Consider the following 20878-nt stretch of genomic DNA (forward strand, 5'->3'; position numbering starts at 1 on the left):
CTTTTTGTGTGTGTATTCTGATTTTACTAGAAATTGTGTCTTAGTATCATTTACTTCAAGTACTTAAAGTGGTTGTTAAATTTAGATGTTGACAAAGATTTAGAAGATCTAAGTTAAAGAGTAATCAGGTTTTTAATCTGGGTATGCTGAATCGCCTTCTGGAAGATTCCCACAATGTTAAAAAAGAGCCTCAAAATTACATAACCTGTAGTGGGTTTATGTGGCAAGGTTTTGGTAACTGGGGGGGGGGGGGGGCGCTCGGGGGGGGGGGGCGCTTTTGGGGGGGGGGGCGGGCATTGGGGTGGGTTCTGCGAGAAGAATCCAGAAGCTGACCCATGTTAGATAAGGGTCCTGATGCTGGCCAGAGCCCAGCCAATAAGTGATGTTGTTTTGTGCCTCTGTGAGAGCATATTTAAGAAAGGAAAAAAACCTTCTGTGGAACAGCAGCTGGGAGAGAGAGAGGAGTGAGAAACAGCCCTGAAGACCCCAAGGTCAGTGCAGCAGGAGGGCAGGAGGTGCTCCAGGCACACAGCAGCAGTTCCCCTGCGGCCTGTGGAGAGGCCCCTGGTGGAGCAGGCTGTCCCCCTGCAGCCCATGGGTCCCACACGGAGCAGATCTCCACGCTGCAGCCCGTGGAGGAGCCCCCGGTGGAGCAGGTGGATGTGGCCTGGAGGAGGCTGCGGCCCATGGAGAGCCCCCGCAGGAGCAGGCCCCGGGCCGGAGCTGCAGCCCGTGGAGAGGAGCCCACGCAGGAGCAGGGGGTCTGGGGGGAGCTGCTGCCCGTGGGGGACCCGTGCTGGAGCAGTTTGCTCCTGGGGGATGGATGGACCCTGTGGTACGGGGCCGTGTGGGAGCAGTTCTTGAAGAGCTGCTGCCTGTGGGCAGCCCCCGCAGGCTCAGTTCGGGCAGGATGGCATCCCGTGGGCGGGACCCCATGTGGAGCAGGGGCAGAGAGTGACCGTGAAGGAAGGGCAGGGATGAAGTACGATAGACTGACTGCAACCCCTATTTCCCTGTTCACCTGTGCCGCTCGGGGGGGGGGGGGGGAGCATATGGAAGAGGGTGGATGGGGGAAGGCGTTTTTCATTTCTTTCGTTTCTCACTTCTTTAACTTGTTAGTGATAGCCAATAAATCTTGTTGTCTCCCTACTCTTAGCCTATTTTCCCTGTTGCGATCTCCCTGTCCTTATCTCAACCCTTGAGCCCTTTGCATTGTATTTTCTCCCCCTTCCCCTTTGAGGAGAGGGAGTGAGAGTGCAGCCATGGTGGAAATCGGCTGCCCACCTGAGTAAAACCACCACATAACCTTACCCAAAGAAGTATTCTAGTTAGTGCTAGGCACCTCACCTCACTAAGGAGGCTAGGAGCTTCATACTTACTTATTTCTTACTTATTTTATATGTCTCTATATCTGTGCAGAAAAAAATAAAAATAAGAATTAATAATAATAATAATAAAACAAAACCAACCAACCAACAAACCAAAAAAAAGCATGTTCAGAAACTGATTAAGACAAGCCTGAATTATGTATTATGAAGTTATCAAATCTGAAAGTGCTTCCCAATTGCTATGTGAGGGCATATCCCATTTACATTCAAATTTCATAACATGAGTTCCCAGATATACAGGAGTTTACCAGTTGTTTCTTTGCATGCCATCATTTTGTAGGCTTCTACATGGTATGTAAACCTGTAGTACACTTCAGCTGGCAATTCTGGAAGTAACCTGAATCTGTGTGAGTATAAACAGACTAGTTGGATGTGGAGTTTAAATGGGCTAGTTTGTCTCGTGTAATAGGTTGCAACCTATTTTAATTACATACATAAAAATCTGAGCTTTATTGTGCATTTACCAAAAAAAAAAAAAAAGGAAAAAAAAAAAGAAAAAAGGAAAAAAAATTCCCAGATTTCACTTGAGTGAATTGAGTCCCACTGTGTTCAGGATTAATTTTTACTCCCTTATGTAGAGTGAGTCTCAGGTTTTTGTGCAGCCTTAGTGCCACAGGCCATCTCAGGGTGTGAAAGGTGCATATGTTTTTTTTCTTTTTTCTGGAACTTCAGTTCAAGGGAAACTACAGCTTCCAGATAATTCTGGCTTAGCGTTCAAAACACTGCAATTCACTTTCCTGGTTGTTTTGCATGCAGTATTTGAGACAGCAAGATCTATCATTTTAAATAAATTAACAACTAACATAAACAAGGAAAAGGAATGGAAGAAAAGCTGCATTGTCCACCACCGAATTTTATATCTTAAAAACAACAGTGACAACAAAAACGACCCTTAACACACAGTGTTTGAGGATTTAGGGATCCTAACAGGATTGACAGGATCCTAACAGGAATCAAGACAGGAATTTACCAAGGTCTTTCTAATACTTTGATAAAACACTGTGTGAGCAGTGTGTACATTTGAAAGGTGTGTGGAGGAGAGAAAAGAGTGAAAAGAGAAGAATGTGAACACAGGAACACAAGAGTTCTCATGCTGCTCAAACTGAGAAAACATCAATGAGAATTTGTGCCACTGAAAGCGGCAATGGCAGCTAGTAGCAGTATCAGATAACTACTTCTTGTTAAGCAATACAACAGTGGAGAGTTTGTAGATTTCTGAAATCTTTATTAGCAATGATCCTTCACAAGCAAACCACTTGCTGATAACTTTGTAGAACCTTAAATAACTTGTAAGACCAAGAATAGACTGCAGACTCAGTCAGAAGCTCTTAATGAAAGCAGTTTAGATCAAAAGCAGAAGAATTTTGCTATTTCATTGTCACTGTATTTCTTTTGCTTCTGCTGCTTTCAACAAAAGTTTATGAAGTGTTTTTATTTAGGTGAGAAATGTTCAATTGTAATCTTAAGCATTCTATTCTATTCTATTCTATTCATTCCATTCCATTCCATTCCATTCCATTCCATTTGCACTTGCAGCCTAGGAAGCCAACCATATTTTGGGCTGCATCAGAAGAATAGTGGCCAGCAGGTCAAGGAAGATAACTTTATTTAGGAAAATATTGAGAAGGTAATTTTATTTTGGAAAATTAATTAGGAAAAAAAGATATCTGAACATTTGACAGCTTAACCTGGGATGTTTTCATTTTAGTTCAGATAGTGAAATGTTATTTCATCACATAGCATCAATGTTATAGATGTTGATGAAGGTCCTTAAGGAAGTACAAGAGTACAAGTTGATGAAGTTTCAAGATCATTAAATTGTGTACTAATATAGTACAGCTGACTATAAGAGCTCTAGGAGAAAATGTGCTTAATTTGAAGCCAGGAAGGAAATCAGAAGTCATATCAACATCTTGGTAACAAGGAAAATGTCCAGTGATCTCACCTGGAGTCATTGCATATTTCTACAGAAATGAAAAGAAATATTGGAAAACAAAAGTACCTTTTTAATTACTCTATCAGTGTATATATATATATATTTGTATTATAGTTCACAGTGTTCATATAGTTCGTGAGTTCTGAACTTTTCCCTTCTTTAATGTGTCTGCAGCACTGTTTCAGAAGGGATAGGTCCAGAAAATGTCATAGTGCCCTTCTCACATTATTTAGTTTCATATTTGTGGAAAGATTTTATAGTATTTGTGAGCTGAGATGCATATGATCCATTCAAATAACAGGAAATACCTTCTCATGTTTTTGAGAGTACTGTTGAGTTGGGGGCACTTCTTAATGATTACATTAGGAGCAATAGTTGTGTTTAGTCCAGAAAATATGGTTATGATTAGAAAATGGAAGTTGATACTGAAACTGATTCCTTTCACTTTGACTCATCCAGCTGTGATAACATCACTAGTGAAAGAAGGGGAATTGCACTCCCACTGCTCAGTAATTCTAGTCATGTCTCCGCTATTTGTTCTCTTGGGGTTATTTTCACCATTTCATTATGATTTGGGGAACAGAAAGTTTGTTCCTTAGCTGTTGCTTCTGCAATTGTTGCTAATCCTTCTGACTGTAAACTTCAGCTGACAGGTGAAATATTATTTTCCTGTTTCAGAAAAATTTCAAAATATAAAATTGGTATGAAAAAATCAAAATCTCTTTCATGCATTCAAAAGAGAAAAAAAAAAAAAGCTCAGCTCAGCTGAGTGAATACATTTTGTTTACAGTAGATTCATGATGTTTCCACTTATTTTGACTGTTTTAAATGATCCATACAGAGCTTAACATTCAAAATGAAAAGTCGTGGTGAAGAGAAAAAACATATTTTTGTATATTTATTGACATCATTCATATTCATTTTTTAATTGAATGTTTTTTTTAAGGCATGAAATCTTCTGAAGTACATCCTTCAGGAAAAAAAGTATAAACTAGACTTTTTAAAAAATAATTTTATCGCTTTAAAGCTTGAAAAGAGATTTGCCAATTTAGTTTTAATGTTGCCTTCATTTTTTCTACTAATCTTTTTATGATGAACTGTAATCTGTATTCCAGTACTTTCTGTTACTTTTTTTCTTACTCAATCTGAGTGTAACTTCTGAAGGAAGTCAGAAATTCAAGAAGAGAAATGTTAGGAGAAACTAGGTAAACTAATTTTAAAACAGAATGGAAGGAGATTAGGGTTGCAAACAACAGAGCTTTGTGTCCTTCCTTGCAGACTCCATCAGTCATTAATGCTTCTGAGGGAGTTCAATTCAGAGTCCTACAGCTAAACAAATGGATACAGAGTGCACTTCAAAAGTTTCATTAGAAACAATTACAGCATCTAGTTAGTCTCACCAATCGACATTTTAATGCTGTATAAAAAAGCTGTACTTAATTCAACAACAACAACAACAACAAGATAGAAATGGGACAAAACTAAAATTCCTGGAAGAAAGCAGAAGTGAAACTTTTGAAAGGCTATCTTAACTGTAGAATTAGCTTTTGATCAGCTGAAGTATTTTGAAGCTATTCAGAATTACTCATAACTCCTGTGTGATTTCACCTTTTTTTTTTGTGTGTGTAATTTTCCACCCTAAATGAGGTGGAACTATATATAGTCAATAAAGAAGTGTAAAGGAGATGCAAGGTTTTAGAGATGGCAAGGTAGGTGCAGGAAACGGCTAGGTATGGGAAATGTAGCTGAACATAATGTTGGAAAGCAATTTCGATACATTCTGAGTGGTATGCCAAAACTAGTTGATATTAACGACAGATAGCTACAAAATATACAGTGTATTTATGTATATATGGGTATACACCCATCTTCTAACTGATCTTTTTTTTTTTTTTTTAGAGGGAACTAAAAATGATTCTATAACAGGGTTGCATGTGTGATTATGTTGTATTAATAAAGAATGAGATAGGCAACTTGAAGGCTGTCTAAGTCAAGCAATGAACTAGGCATCCCCAAATATGCAAGAACAGGATGATGTCATAGGCCTTGAAAGTGCAAGGATAGGGCAATACCAGATATCCCAGACCTATAAACACTGTTAAAAAATGGCCAATTACTGTTTAATAAAGGAATGCAGCTTTGAGAATAGAGCAGAACCAACTTTATGAATAACATAGAGAGCAATGAAATGTATCCAGCCTATGTAATACTTAGATGTAATGTAAAATTTTAAGATAAAGAATAGAAAAAAAAAATATGAAAGAAGAAAGCTAACCGTTAGTAAATTTAAGAACTAAACTCAAGGACACCTAAGAGCAAAGAACAAGACCCCATCACCAAAACATTGGGATGCTTATGACTTGCCATAACAACACACTAAAAATATTAGGCATAACCTCAGGAAAGATAGTAGATACTATAACTTTATGTGTCAGTTGTAACTGTAACTTAATTTGGAAGGGCTGTAATTGGATACTTTGGACTATAAGTGTTAGTACAATTGTAAGGAGACTAATGTTAACTCTGATTAGACTGTTAAGATTTTAATTAGAAGTCTTAGTTTCAAATATAAGATGTGCATCATAAGATGTGCCCACATAAATGCATAAGGTGTTTCATCTAATTGCTCACTGTTTAATTGTAAATTGAATGGAAGAATAACTTAGGAAAAAAGAAAGAAAGAAAGAAAGAAATATCACATTGTTAAGATTCTGATCTTTTTGCTTTGTTTTTATCTTTGCACACTTTTTAGAAATATTAAATAAAAGTGTGATTTATATATGCCACATCATGTATATGTTTCATGCTTTAAAATTTTGAATTTATTTAGGATATTACTATAGAGACAACTGTGTTTTAATTTACACAGTAGTAATGCTTAGTTTTTTCAACTGTACATCTTTTCCTCTGACACCTGATTTTGGCTAAGTGTCCTTGTTTTTAGCATGAATAGTTTGTCAGACTTTACACTAAAAACCTGAAAAAAAAATGAAAAAAAAAAAGTTGGATGAAAATTCATGTGGCTTTTATAAAGACTGACTGTACAAGTAGTTGCAGGTATTTACCTTTGAGGAATTAGTTCATTATATATAATATTGGTTATAAAAATATTGTTTAGAAGGAAGTGCTCAAAGCATTCCAAGTCTTGACAGAAAAATGTTAATACTAATTTGTTAATTTGTTAACGTTTGTTAACTAAATGTTAATAGTAATAACTAATAAGATCTAAGTTGAAATACATCCGGTTCTGAGCATGAACATTTCCAGAAACATAAACTCAGACTGGAGTCTTAGAATTCATATCACTAGTATAAAGTACATTCTATAATTTATATAATATTTATATATATGAGAGAAAGAAAAGAGATCAGTGAAGATATGATTTCTCTCTATGACCACACCGGGGAAATAAAACTCAGAGATGTTCCGATCCACTGAAACATTCATCTATCTATCTCTATCTATCTATCTATCTATCTATCTAATTAGAATTCCATTAAAAGAGAGAGAAAGGTCCTAAACAGCTTTTTGGAAGAGTTGTTTAATGACAGTAGTCAGAAATACACAGATAATTTAATGATATAAATTGATATATTTTTGAGTTAAATAATGTGACAAAAGTTAGAGTTTGAAATCAGAGGGTTTCACCAGACCATCCATGCTAGCACCTACTCAGTTAATTTCCACTTGTAAGTCAGAGAATCACACAGAAAATTTCCCATCCATAAGAAAAAGTAAAATTATCAATGCATTATCATATTAAACATCCATTTTGACTCTAACAGAAGAATTGAATACCATCTTTTTCTGCTCCCATTGTACTGAAGCTCATGAGACCAGATCTGCTGACTCTGTTCTAGAAGAAAAAGTAGGCCAGTACAGAAGTAAGGAAAAATAAAAGGGAGATATAAAATGATAAGGTCAAGCACAGAGTAGAGACGGACAAATGCAGAGCCTTCTTAATAAGAGGAAAGACTTCAGAAGAAACTAAAATGGTATGGAAATGGTCTGGAGGATGAGCAATATATTATCGATCTATTATTATGATTTTTTATCAGCTGTTTTTTTTTGGTGTTTTATTTATTTATTTATTTATTTGTTGTTGTTGTTGTTGTTCTCCTGATTCAGGTTAGGAAGCTGAGCAGCACGATGCCATCTTCTTAGAGATATTCAGTTATCTTAATAATGAATATTCCAAAAGACGTATTTTGGAATAGATTTTTCTAATCTGGCTATGAAGAGTTAACATCTTTCTTGAATGTTTACTACTTTTTATTTATGTTAAATATAAAAGGTCTCTTTAGCTTTGTCTGAGATGTCTTCTGTGACCAAGTTTTACTTTTATTAGGAAACTAAATCCTTTTTGTTTGTTTGTTTGTTTGTTTTTCAATCAAACATATTTGAAACAAATATATTTTGATTTTTTGATTACAATAGTCAGAAGCACATTTTCCAAATTAAATAAATAAAAAAATAAAGCAAGTAAGTAATTCTGTGAAAAAATATTGAGTTGAAAATTCCATTCTCTTTGGAAACTTTACCATGCAACTGTGATCAACTTTATCTTGAATTGCCCGGGATTTAAGCTTCAGCCTTTAAAAGTTTTTCTTAAAAGTACAAAAGTTCTTTTAGCATTCATGAGAAAATTAAGTTAATTTTGTTAAAATGAAAAAAATATTTCATCACTTTCTCCTACTAAGTGCATAAATACAAACTAAAATAATAGAAAAATAGATTAAAAAAAACATAATAAAAAGAGAAAAATACAGATTTTAAAATTAAGCTTGAATGACAACAGCAGCAGCTCTTGAGTAAGGAATGTATATTGTCTTTTATCGCTGAACTGGAGTTTCATTTGGAATTAAGGAAGTATATATCCATTAAGTAATTAAGAAAGTATATGGCTATTACAAAAAGAGATATGAAGGGATTTTTTAGACACTCTCGGTCAGGATGAGCTTTGAATATATAATCAATGTAAAAAATGAAACTGAAAACTAGATACTTTCCCCTAACTAAAATACTGTTATAAATTGCTATAATCGTGTAAGATCTTATAACTGAAGATTATCTGTTACTTTTTAGTTTCTGTGTTGCAAACATACTCTGTCCATAGCAATCTCCATCTACTACCCAGTACCTCCTCAGTATTATTTAGTTTTTAACACAATAGTTGCTTATTTGAGGTCTGACTGTCTGCCATCAGAGCACTAAATATAGGTTTGTTGTTGTTGTTGTTTTATTTACTAAATGATGAGTGATATTTGTTACTATGTCAAATGGTGCATTCTTACTTCTGCCTTGAAGGATATTTATACCAATACTGAATATTTCAGTTAATTAGAAGTCATGTGAATCCATAAAATTTGAATATAATTTTACTGTAGTCCTGTTATAACCGCTAATAAACGGTTTAGCTAACTATTCTGTCTGAATTTGTTTAGACTGTGTAAAGATTCACTAGAACTATGGAAGCACTATTGAATGTCTTTTAGAAAATCCACACCAAATATTGGCTGGATGAAAGTGATATGGTGATATCAATTGGTACTGTCCATGATCCCTTGCCAGCTTTCTTGTGTGGCCCCATAGAATGCATCAGTAGCGTGCAGTACCCAGGCAATATTATGTTGAACAGTTCCATCTGAAGAAAATGCAGGAAGCCACAGAACTTTGAATGCAATAGGAAAAAAATGTTATTTAAGTACTAATAAATTTCCTTAAATGAAAGAAAGAAAGAAAGAAAGGCAGAAAGAAAGGCAGAAAGAAAGAAAGAAAGAAAGAAAGAAAAAAACTGATGGTTTTATGACAGTTGCTTTTTATTCATGATTAAAAAATATGATCTAGACAGCAATACTGACATGTTGATTTCAAAATTCCATCTTGTGTTGACATAAACTGAGGAAGTGAATTTGTATGACCACTGTCCAAAAGAAGTAAGGAAATAATTTCCTGGAAACATTTGAAAGAAGAACATTGGCAACTGCATGTTTGGAAATGTGGCAATAATGATTCAGCACAAGTAACTGGATATTGATGTTGCTAAGCACCCACCTGCAGGTGCAGGAATAGGTTGGCCAACATGGAGTTATTTGAATCATTTCTAAATACAATTTGGCAAAAGAAAAGATGGTATGAGGAAATCAGGATTTCTAAAGATACATATACACCATGGAAAAAAAGGCAAACAAATAAAACCAAAAAAAAGAAGAAAATAAATAAAAAATAAAAAACAACAGCAGGATACTAAGTGCCACATTATAAACTGATTTCTGTTCAAATGATAGACAGATTTTGAAAATGTTAGCATAAAGATATCTTTGACTATTAAACTGTTCTAAGATATGTATATATATTTAAGTTTTCCAAAAAAGTTCTAAACAAAACATGAGGTTTGTAATGAGACAGTATTTTTTTTTCATTTTTTTCTTCATAAAACACTAATTTGAAAGAAAATATTACTATACCATAAGAACAAAGTATTATTAATAAATTTATTCTATTTTTAAATAAATATGTATTCAAAAATATACACTGCAAACATGAAAAATGGAGGAATTATACTGAGTCCATGAAATGTCAATAATTGAAAACATTTACAAAACAACTTCTATACTAGAAACAATATTTAAAAATAAATCATGAAGTTGATGTCCTAGAAGTCAGCAAACACTATTAAGAAGCAAGTTGGTTTAAGAACTATGAGTCATAACAATAGAGCAATAACATCCTGTCAGATAATATTTCAAGTCGTGACTATACTGCTCTTCTCCAGGTCTTCCTTTCCACAGTATATTTTGCATTTCTTAGATATGTTTTGGCATGGTACTCTCAGTCACAGATTTTCCCTTCTGCTTCTGCTTTCTCTTCTCTAGTCTGGCCTTTGGCTCCACTATTGTTCTCTTGGACATGATTTTGGTCCCTTGGTCTCCCTGATCCACTTTCTTAGCCTCTTTATATCTTTCTACATTATTGGCTTTTTTTTCTTTCTTTTGTGATGTTGCACAGTTTCCCACATGGCTTTGATTAATGCACTCTTCCTTGTGTTTGCATAAGTAGGAGTAAGCTAAAGAATTCCACAAAATGTTTTTAGAAAGAACTTAAAAAGAAATGTTTTATCTCCTCAAGAACTCTTTAATTTCTGATGGATTTGGTTTTAAAATGTTGGTCCAGATTCACAGTGAAGACAAAATGTTCTCCCTGCCCCCAATCCCCAAGAGCCTGTGCTGTGTTGCACTTGAAGAATTTAACACAATGAAACACAATTGAGTTGGTTATTTATCTTGCCCTACAGAATCTCCTCTTCCAATGCCATGATGCAATCTGCTTTAACCTGTGTCTGGGCACTAATAGATTTCTACTATATGAAGACTACTGTCAGCCTGACTCCAGTAACTAACCTCTGAAAGGGTGGGAGCTATTCTTCTTTTCTCACTATGCTGCTTATTTTTTGGACTGTAGAAATTGTATCTAAGTCACAACAAAGAGGATCATTTGTCTCTAGCGTGTGTATAAAATGTTCTCTACTTCCCACATTTCTTTTCACCTTTAAGGCTTAATCTTCTAGTGTAGATTAGGTGAAATGATAATTAGCAATGAGAAAAGTTAGTACCTCTGACTGAATATATTTTCATGGAGGAAAGAGGTAGGAGAGCTAAAATAAAGTCTTCCAAATGTGTGTGTTCTTATTTATGAAATTAGCAATTGCATTATCTAATTGTAGTATATTTTTTTCTTTTTCAGGATCACAGTCAGTTGGAAAAGAGTAAAAAGATCCATCCCAGCATGAACATGGCATCTCCTCAGAGCTGAACTTTCAGAACTTCATGAGAAGAGGCACAAAAGGGTCAGTAAGACACACAAAAAGAAGTGCATCCTTGTGGAAGGAAACAGACAGTAACTTGCTAATTCGTCCCATCTGATTTGAGGCATCTAACTGATATACTTAGGAGTATAGTCAATCTTGTAAGGTTAAAAGATGGAGATATTTGAAGGAGACACCTAGATACTCTGAGAGGAAAGTTCAGATCTTAGACTAAAATGCTTTCTAGAGGGCTGTGTGTCTCCCTTTGATCAAGGAAAACAGAAATGTTAGAACCTTACCTTGGGCACCTTCCTCATTTTAAAGTTCAGTGGACTGAATATTGTTCGAAAAGTCCATGCAATCAATTGGCACACATGCAGAGGATATACTTTTGCATGCTCTTGAGCAATTCATTCAGAAATTTGGTAAATCATTTTATCATTAAAATAAATAAACAATTTTTTTTTAATCACTATTAAAAGCAGTATGCCTACCTCCAAAATCATTAGAAGAGGCAGGTTGATTCAGTATTGGGTGAAAAAGGAAAGGAGTGAGTGTCTTACACATAAGAAAATGCTTATACGTATTGAGAAAGACACAGAAGTAAGTGTGGAATGTGAATCTGGGTTTTTAGGTGCAAGAAGAGAGCATTAGAAATGATTTAATGTTTGCCATTTGTTTAAAGTATTGAAAGATAAATCAAAATGTTTATACTGAAGAAACGCTAAATAGAGATTCAGTAGTTCCACTCTGAGAGATAAGTATGTTGTGGACTAAATCTTCCATATCATCTTAAGAACTATCATGGGACACAGTTTAAAAACTTGTCCAAGGTCTTTCAAAACCTGGCTGCTGCCCAGACTTTTGAGGTGTTTTACGGACAGTGGTGAATATTGTCAGCTTCTTTATATCGTTGTCTGGAAGTGATTGCTGTACTCAGAATAGATAAGGTAATTGGCACCATGCTAAAGTAAGATTAGAAAAGGCAGACCCATAGTGCTCTGGGTGATGTTGTGAGGGCAATAATTCTGAAAGAATACAAACAATCAAACAAAATAACAACAACAACAACAAGTTCACGTAAATGCAGGCTGTTTATCATTTAAGGCAGTGACAGTAAAAAACCTCCAAGTAAGCAAACACAGAATCATTGAATCATTAAAGTTGGAAAAGACCTCCAAGATCATCTGGTCCAACCTTTAACCTAGTACTGACAAGTCCACCACTAAACCATGCTACTAAGTTCAACAAGTCACAAAGGCATTTCAAGTGTAGAGGCAGTTCTCCAGAAAAAAAAAGAGAGAGACATTGTTTTCCCACCACCAAAGGACTGCTCCTGAGAAACAGTAAACAGTTTCTTTATAAGCAAGTTTTCGCTTGACATTATGTCTTTCCTCACAAGGTTCTACGATCACTTTATAGTTCCCTCATTTTGGTTTCTCAACTCTGTTCTATGCAAATCTGCTGACAAATATCTAGAATTAACCTGTATTTTTACACAGATAGGATTGCAGACATTAGACAAACTTTTCCAATGAGAGGAGAAAGTTTGTGATCTACTGGGAGAATCAGCCATGCTTATAGTACCAGTCATCCTGTTCAGATTTGGGTTGAAACATGAAGCCTGTTTCCTCAAAGGAGCTTTTTTACGCTGTTCAGACTTAATCTTTGAAGTCAGTTTCCAGTCATTGAGTGTAGAGGAGGACTGGAGCACTCCAGACAGTGTGAAAACTTCCATAATACTACTGCTCATAAACCTGAGATGAATCTTGAAAAACACATTGAGATAGATATGATATTCTTTATTAATGATTGCATTTCAGGAATGATTGTTCAGCAAAAGTGTGGAGTATGAAAGCATGTCACCAGCTTAGGTCCCAAATTAGGATGTCTGTGTTCATTTAAGTTTGTGCCTTTACTGAGAACGGTAGTCCTGAGCTTGCTTTTGTGAATCCAGTTTTGGTATCAAGGTATCACAGGATTTTAAAACTATACAAATTATCCATGAACAACAGAGCTGACTGTCTAAAGCTGTCAGGCAAATGAACTTAACAGGCAATCAGTAATTTAAAAATGGAATTTAAATCTGTAAAGTAGATAGAAATTAGAAGAAATACATATAAAAATCTACCAAGAGATTGTATCTTATGTTTAGCAATTAATGCTCAGGGAGAAAATAAATTCAGTTGTTTTTTGTTTGTTTGTTTTTGTTTTGTTTTCTTTCAGACATTACAAGTTTTATATGTATATATATTTGTATATATTGGAGTTTAATGTTTAATTAGAAAAGCAAGAAACTCCTCAAATAAATTCCTCACCAGCAGGTCCAGAGAATTGATCCTTCCCCTCTGCTGGACATTGGTGAGGCTGCACTTTTGGCGTATTGTGTCCAGTTCTGGGCTCCCCAGTACAAGAGAGAAAGAGAGACACGGACATACTGGAAAAAGTTAATGTAATGACACCGAGATGGTGAAGGGACTGGAGCCTTTCTCCTATGAGGAGAGGCTGAGAACAGAGCTGGGATTGTTCAGTCTGGAGAAGAGGAGGCTCAGGGGAATCTTATGTCTATAAATACCTGAAGGGAAGATATAATGAAGACAGAGCCATGCTCTTTTCAGCAGTGCCCAGTGGCAGGACAAGAGGCAATGGGCACAAACTGGAACACAAAAGGTTCAGTCTAAACTTCCAAAAGCACTTCCAAAAAGTGTGGGTTATGGAGCACTGGAACAGGTAGTGCAGAGAGGTTATGGAGTTTCCTTCCTTGGAGATCTTCCAAAGCCGTCCAGTTGCCCGTGGTACTGGGCAACCCGCTCTAGGTGTCCCTGCTTGATTAGAAGGTTGGACCAGATGACCTCCAAAGTTTCCTTCCAATCATAAACCTTCAATGACTGTGAAAGCTTTAACATTTTTCCTTTTTCTATATAAAGCATGTTTGGAGGAGTAGCTCAGATAAAAGTGTACACTGTCAACATGCCTCTGGGCAGATGAATCCTATCTGAAATAACTGTTATAGAGGTCATGATAGAATGAGAAAAGATTATTAGTCAGATGTGCCAGTGGTGAGTTGTTGATAATCTAGGAAGAACTTTCTTTTTAGTGACACTGTCAGTGTGAGGAAACTGAGATTGTGTTAAGAAAAAGGAGATGTAGCTGACTAAATGCTTTTATGGACGTGTGTCATGTTGAAGTCTTTGGATTTTTTTGACGGTGGTGAAGGGGATGATGAGGACGATGCCTTTGCTTAGATATTTTGATTTAACAAACTGTGTGTTAACTAATATCAAGTGTGGTTGATATTTATTACCAATTTCAAAAATACCTCTCTTTACCCTCACTATCCAATCTGTGGTAATAAGTCAGTACATATTCAAGGTGCTTCAGAAAGTTAAAAAATGCTACCAAAATATGTTCAACAAGACATAGTACGCAGAGGGGTGAGAAAAATCATCTGTCCCTCTTCAGAGCAGGAATCAATACGTAAATCCCATCTTTGGGGATCCAGATCCTGGAATTCTGTAGAAGAATCCCAAGAAGGTGGGACTCATTCTTCTGAAGTGGAAGCTGTAGCTGATGCGGACAAATAGGTTATAAAGAAAAGATGAAAAAGAGTAACAGCAGTTATATTTTGAGCCGTGCTGCATTTTATGAGGAGACTGATGCCACAACTATAAGGTCCTTGTGGGCTTTAAAAAGGAGAATGTTTTGCTTTTGTTGTGGATATAAATAGGTTTAGAAACAGTTTAATACATTGTCCTGGTTCCAGTTAGGACAGAGTTAATTTTCCCTCATAGTAGCTGGTAGGGTGCTATGTTTTGGATTAGGATGAGAAGAGCGCTGATAACATGCTGATGTTTTAATTGTTGCAGAGCAGTGTTTACACCAGGCCAAGGACTTTTCGGCTTCTCGCTCTGTCCTGCCAGCGAGCAGGCTAGGGGTGCAGCAGGAGCTGGGAGGGGACAGACCCAGGACAGCTGACCCAAACTGGCCAAAGGGGTATTCCATACCATCTGACGTCATGCTAAACAATATATAGGGGTGGCTGGCTGGGGTGGGGGGGCCGGCTGCTCGGGAATAGGCTGGGCATCGGTCAGCGGGTGGTGAGCAATTGCATTGTGCATCACTTGTTTCTTACACATTATTATTATTAATACTATTATCATTATCACTATTATTATTATTGTTATTATTATATTCCTTATATTCCTTATATTATTATATTCCTGTCTTAATAAACTGTCTTTATCTCAACTCACCGGCTTCACTTTCCCGTTTCTCTCCCCCATCCCAGAGAGGGAGGGGGGAGGGTGAGCGAACGGCTGTGTGGTGTTTAGCTGCCAGCCAGGTTAAACCACAACATACATAGAAACAGTTTATTCCCATCAAAAGAGAAGGACTTTGTACTTATGTCAGACTAAGGAAATGTTTTTATAAAAACTGAAAACCCTCCAGAGATCAGATGCCTCAATATTTAGAAAGCAACTAAGTGAAAATTTTCAGGAATACAGGTTTGGATCTGAGCTTCTGAATTACATTAAAGTCACAGTTTTTATTATTTGTATTGTATTGTATTGTATTTTATTTTATTTTACTTTATTTTATTCCTTTTTCTTTGATTCAGTACTTGCTAATTTGCAATAATGAAATAAGTTATTCTGTCTAAAAACATCATAAATATTAAAGCATCAGCAATCACTTAAAAAAAAAAAGTTCCTCTTACAGAATGAGAAATAATGAATGTACCATGAACCTATCAACTGACAAGGTGTATTGTCTTGGAATGTCTTTGACACAAACATGACTAGAAAAGGCTTTTTCCTAACTGAAAGGTTTTTATATCCTTTTTATAACTGAGACAACTGTGTTGCTAACAGGAAGAGATTCCAGAAAATACCTTTTTAATGACAATAGAATGAAAGTATTAGAACAGTGTTTAATTCTGTTGTCTCAGAAATCATAACCCTAAGGACATATGAATCAACTGTACCTCCAACAGCCTTTAACAGAGAAATGGAGAAGAATGAGTGGAAGCTTCTTAGCTTTTGTTGTTGTTTGTTTCTTTGTCCTTTTCTGAAACATGGATATAGAATTACTTGATGTGGATTATTAAAAAAAAAAAAAAAAAATATGTTCATATCACAATATTTACTTCATTTAGGCTTGATAATACAAACCTTGCAGGCAGCCTAAAGCAGTATCTTAAATGTTAACTAAGGAAACTGAGATGAAAGCTTAAACATAAAATTTGATGGCAGAAAATGTTAGAAATGTTGCCATTGTTGAAATTTTTAGGTTGAAAGGATAAAATCATCAGAGGATCTTAAAATCACTGGACTCCTGAGACAAAAAGGGTACTTAAATTGTTTGTTATTCTTAACACCAACTAATGTTCTGGAAGGAAAGTAAAAAAGAAAAAAATATATATATAATTAAGAAGCAAGTAAAAAGGAAAGGACTCAGCTGGACTGTAGAGCAACATAAGCAGAAAAGTGGTAATAGGTCAAGTTGATCTAGCAATAGGACAAAATTATTCTCAATTATGTCTTCACGTTTTTGGTTTATAAAATTTATCTTTAAAAATTGATATTTTTTTCATAATAAAATAAAATAAAATAGAAAAAAATAGAATAAAATAACAGAATAAAATAGAATAAAATAAAATAGAATAAAATAGAATAAAATAGAATAAAATAGAATAAAATAAAATAAAATAAAATAAATCTTCTACTTTGTCAAGTTCAGTAATAAAAATAAGCAACATGATGATCTTATAATGCAGGGAATAAGATTTGACAGGGGCTGCAGGCTCCCTGATTTGATAAAACAATAAAAAAGAATAAAATAATTTCTTGGTCACATCCATTATGAGCCTATTAGCATTTTCATTTTAAATAGTAATCTGAACTATTAAAAAACTTTACACTAGTTTTAAAAATTCTTTTCCAAAAACACTAGGAAATTAAACCTTTTAAGAAATGAGCAGTGAATACTAATTAATACTAGAGAAACTAGGCCATGAAGCAGTTTTGCTAATGACAGACAGGAAATTATTGTTATAGAAATGGCTAGAGTCTATTTTTCTGATATTAAGTCCCTATTTTAAACTCTTAAAAAAAGCTAAATACATTATATAGGTAAAAATTACCAGCAGCTGCAGAAGATCATTGAGAAAACTGAATTTGTAGAAGACAAAGGAATTTAAAGATTGTAAACATTTTTAAATGCTAATGAATTATCTTTTAAAATGCTAATGAATTAATAACTGGTAAGAAAATGTAATTAAAACAGCAAATATAAGAAAAGCTTTGGAAAATCTTAGGCCTTATCTATGTGATTTAGAGGATTTTAGACTTTAACGATTTTTAGACACTTTAACAATTAAAGAGCTTGTCATTTTAAGGTTAGACTCTTTGAGGGATTTAATTGCAACCTTTGGATTTGGATTTAGAACCTCAATCCATGGTGTTTTCAGTCAGCTGGTACTCAAACTACTTGGATATGCAAGTTCCCAGTACCATCCCTACTGCTTGTCACAAATGTCGTTTAACAGCTGAACTGCTAGGAGGCATCTGCATCTTTAAGCTCTTTCCAACTAATACTAGTTGGAGACACTACTAGTTGGAAATACTACTAATAATACTAATACTAGTTGATAGTAGCAACTGTTCTCATGAATGATCACCAAACTGGTCCTTGTGTATAACCCATTAACTATAACCTAAATCTTTCTTGTAGGCCCCCTTCAGACGCCAGAAGGCTATAGTGTATCCCCACAGCCTTCTCTTCTCCAGGCAGAACAATCCCAACTCCGTCCCCAACTCCCCAGTCCCAAATCTTATTACAAGACAATAATTTTTCCTCAGTGTTGTTAAGGCTATGTCTATCAATTAGCAATGTAGATTTCCCAGGGTGGCAGAATACATAAGAAAAGGATGTTGCATTCCTGAGGCTCAGACACCTTTGTGGATTTAGCTCTTAAAACTTTAGGGTTGTTATAATTCACTGAAATGTAGCAAACATGGTGCTTATACCCTAAGTGAATATAGCAGTGATATGGAGGTGCTCTTGTGAATACAGTGACTGTATTTATACCCAGAATAAAAGAATAAAGAAATAATTGATGGTCATAAACCACTCAGACAACAGTGTATAAAAAATTCAAAAATGAAAAGGATGACACTTAGTGAAGTGAGTAGCTTAAATGCATTTCATCCAGAGGTGCTTAATAAAGAGACGGGTCAAAATATTGAACAGACTACCAAAACGGGCAATATGGAAAGAGCTATAAATCGCTCTTGAGATGCAGAAAGAACGAACTCTGGAAAAACTTTCAGAAAGGGATAAAATGCAAGAGTGCATAGATTAATGGGATCAAAATGACAAGATAAAACTTGATAGATATTTGTTTGGTGTTATTATAAGCTGTTCTCAAGAGTCAATTAGTTTTCCTCTGGTCATTAACCATTTTAATGTGTTTGGGTGCCATACTGGAATTTGAGATTCCCGTGGAAGATCTCAGACTGTTATTTCTATAGAAAAAAAAAATAAAAAAAAAATATATATATACATTGCTTAGCAACATTTTCAAGTCAGAGTATCTGCATATCAACAGGGAGTTGGGCAACACAGAAAGAAAGTTTGAAATTATTTTTCTTTGTCTTTTTTTTTTTAAAATATATATATAAAGAAATGATAAAGAAAAGTCAGACTTCTTGAATTCATTGTCCCTTAAAAAATAGAAACCTTGTCTTCTAACAATTATATGCAAACCGACAGGAACTGAGGGAATAAGAATTTTTATCTAACATTAGTAAAAAATCTCTGCAATTCAGGAAGGAAAGGGGTATTCCAATATGCAGATGTCTTTGATTACACTCTCATTTGCTTTTATGCCAATCAGGTTATATTTTCTTCCCCTGGGAAGATTATTTTAAACCAATTCTTCTTATTGACCATTACTGATGCTTTCAAAGACACCTGCTCCTTTTCCTTCAGATCTCCAGAGAGTTGCTCTTCCTTGTGGTAACCCTGGTCTTTCTAGAGTGGAACGGAGTAGCAGACTGTAACTTGCAGGATCGATTCCCTTTGTTGGATTTTCTGCGGTGTTTTACTATTTGGAAATAGAAGATGGGGGTCTTTCTTCCCTATAAATAACATCTATTTATTAAATGTTCAAAAGAATAAAAAGAATGGTGATAACATAAACATATTTTTTATCTTTTCAATGACCTCATATTGCTCTAAGGTAATCAAAGACTGATTCTAGTAGCAATAAATGACAAACAAATTTTACATTCCTTCATCAGCAACCCTCTCACTTCTTCTCCAAGCATTTGTTATTTTTCACCTGTTCATGCAGAACAGTCAACAGCCTATGTACTGTTTCAGAAAAGAATGTCCCTTTCCTAATGAGGGCTGCATTTCTAGCACTTGGTATTTTTATTAAAAGCCACACATATATATACACACCCATCTGAAATTCCTATTTCTAGAAAGAGTCTGGGCTGAGCAATCAAAAGTGATCTGTAATAGTTGTTTCACTGTGGGACTGAAGGATACCTGTGTCTTTGTTGTACTAAGTTGTCCTCTTTGTCCTATACCACACAATGGAAATGTGAAAATGTTAGTGTTTTCTCCTTCAGCAGCAGAAGTGTCTTGAAATTGTCTTGACATATTCAAGAACACAGTCAAACAGTGATTTTCTAAAGGATGTCTCTCCTTGTCCTATTTTGAGTTCTTTCTTTCTGATTTTTAATTTCAATGCCTTTTACTGAGACCTCCATAATATACATGGACTCTTGGTCATGGAAACATTCATTAGTTTCTTAGAAATAGGTCTAGATTGATCTGGAATGTAACCTGGAAGTGTAAATTCCTTAAGAGTAATAGTGTCTTCACAAAACAGATGGGCTTGCAAGGGACCTCTGGAGATCATCTAGTCCCTGCGCAGAGCAGGATCGGCTACTAAAGGTTGCTTTCAAAAGTCTTGTCTTTTGAGTATCTCCAAGGATGAGAGTCCACAACCCATCAGGGCAACCTGTTCTAGTGGTTGACATTCCAAACAGGAAAAAAGCTTCTTATGTCCACATGGAATTTCTTGTATTTTCTCCATGCTTATTGCTTCTGGTCTTTCACTGAATATCACTGAGATGAGTCTGACTCTATCTTCTTTACAGTTTCCCATCAGGTATATATATTGATAGGATCACCCTTAAGCCTTCTCTTCTCCAGGCTGAACAGTCCCAACGCTCAGCCTTTCCTCATGTGGCAGTTACTCCAGTCCCTAAAGCATATTTGTGGCCCATTCTGGATTCACTCCACTAACTCCTTGCCTCTCTTGCAATGGAGAGACCAGAACTGGATACAGCATTCTATGTGTTTCAAAACATTTTACATGTTTCTCAACATATTTCTTCCTTCTTGAAAGAAGGAAGATCACACTACTTGATCTGCTGGCAATAGTCTTCCTAAGGCAGACCAGGATGCTGTTGTTTTACAAGGGCACATCACTGAAATAAGTTCAATTTTTTGTCCACCAGGACTCTCAAGTCATTTTCTGCCAAGCAGTTTTTCACCCAACCAGACCCCAGCCTGTACTGGTGCACATGGTTATTCTTTCCCAAGTGTGGGACTTTGCATTTCTGTTTACTAAACTTTATGAGATTCTGGTTGCTTCATTTCTTCAGCCTTTCAAGATTCTTCTGAATAGCAACACAGACATTACACCATCTGTAACCCTTTGGGAGATATAGT

The 20878-nt window shown here is 35.5% G+C and overlaps 1 long non-coding RNA gene across 4 annotated transcripts in view; it reads left to right on the forward strand.

The window, feature by feature from the left end:
• Positions 1–294: 294 nt before the first annotated feature.
• The window catches only part of LOC310896129, a 32679-nt gene continuing 12095 nt past the window's right edge, over positions 295–20878 (forward strand). For all 4 annotated transcript variants that reach the window (XR_014581207.1, XR_014581208.1, XR_014581209.1 and 1 more), the window contains exons 1-2: positions 295–491; positions 11068–11170. This is a non-coding gene — a long non-coding RNA (uncharacterized lncRNA). The remainder of the gene's footprint in view (positions 492–11067; positions 11171–20878) is intronic.

The sequence above is a fragment of the Anser anser genome (genome assembly GCF_964211835.1).
Source record: "Anser anser genome assembly, chromosome: 3".
NCBI classification, from domain to species: Eukaryota; Metazoa; Chordata; class Aves; order Anseriformes; family Anatidae; genus Anser; species Anser anser.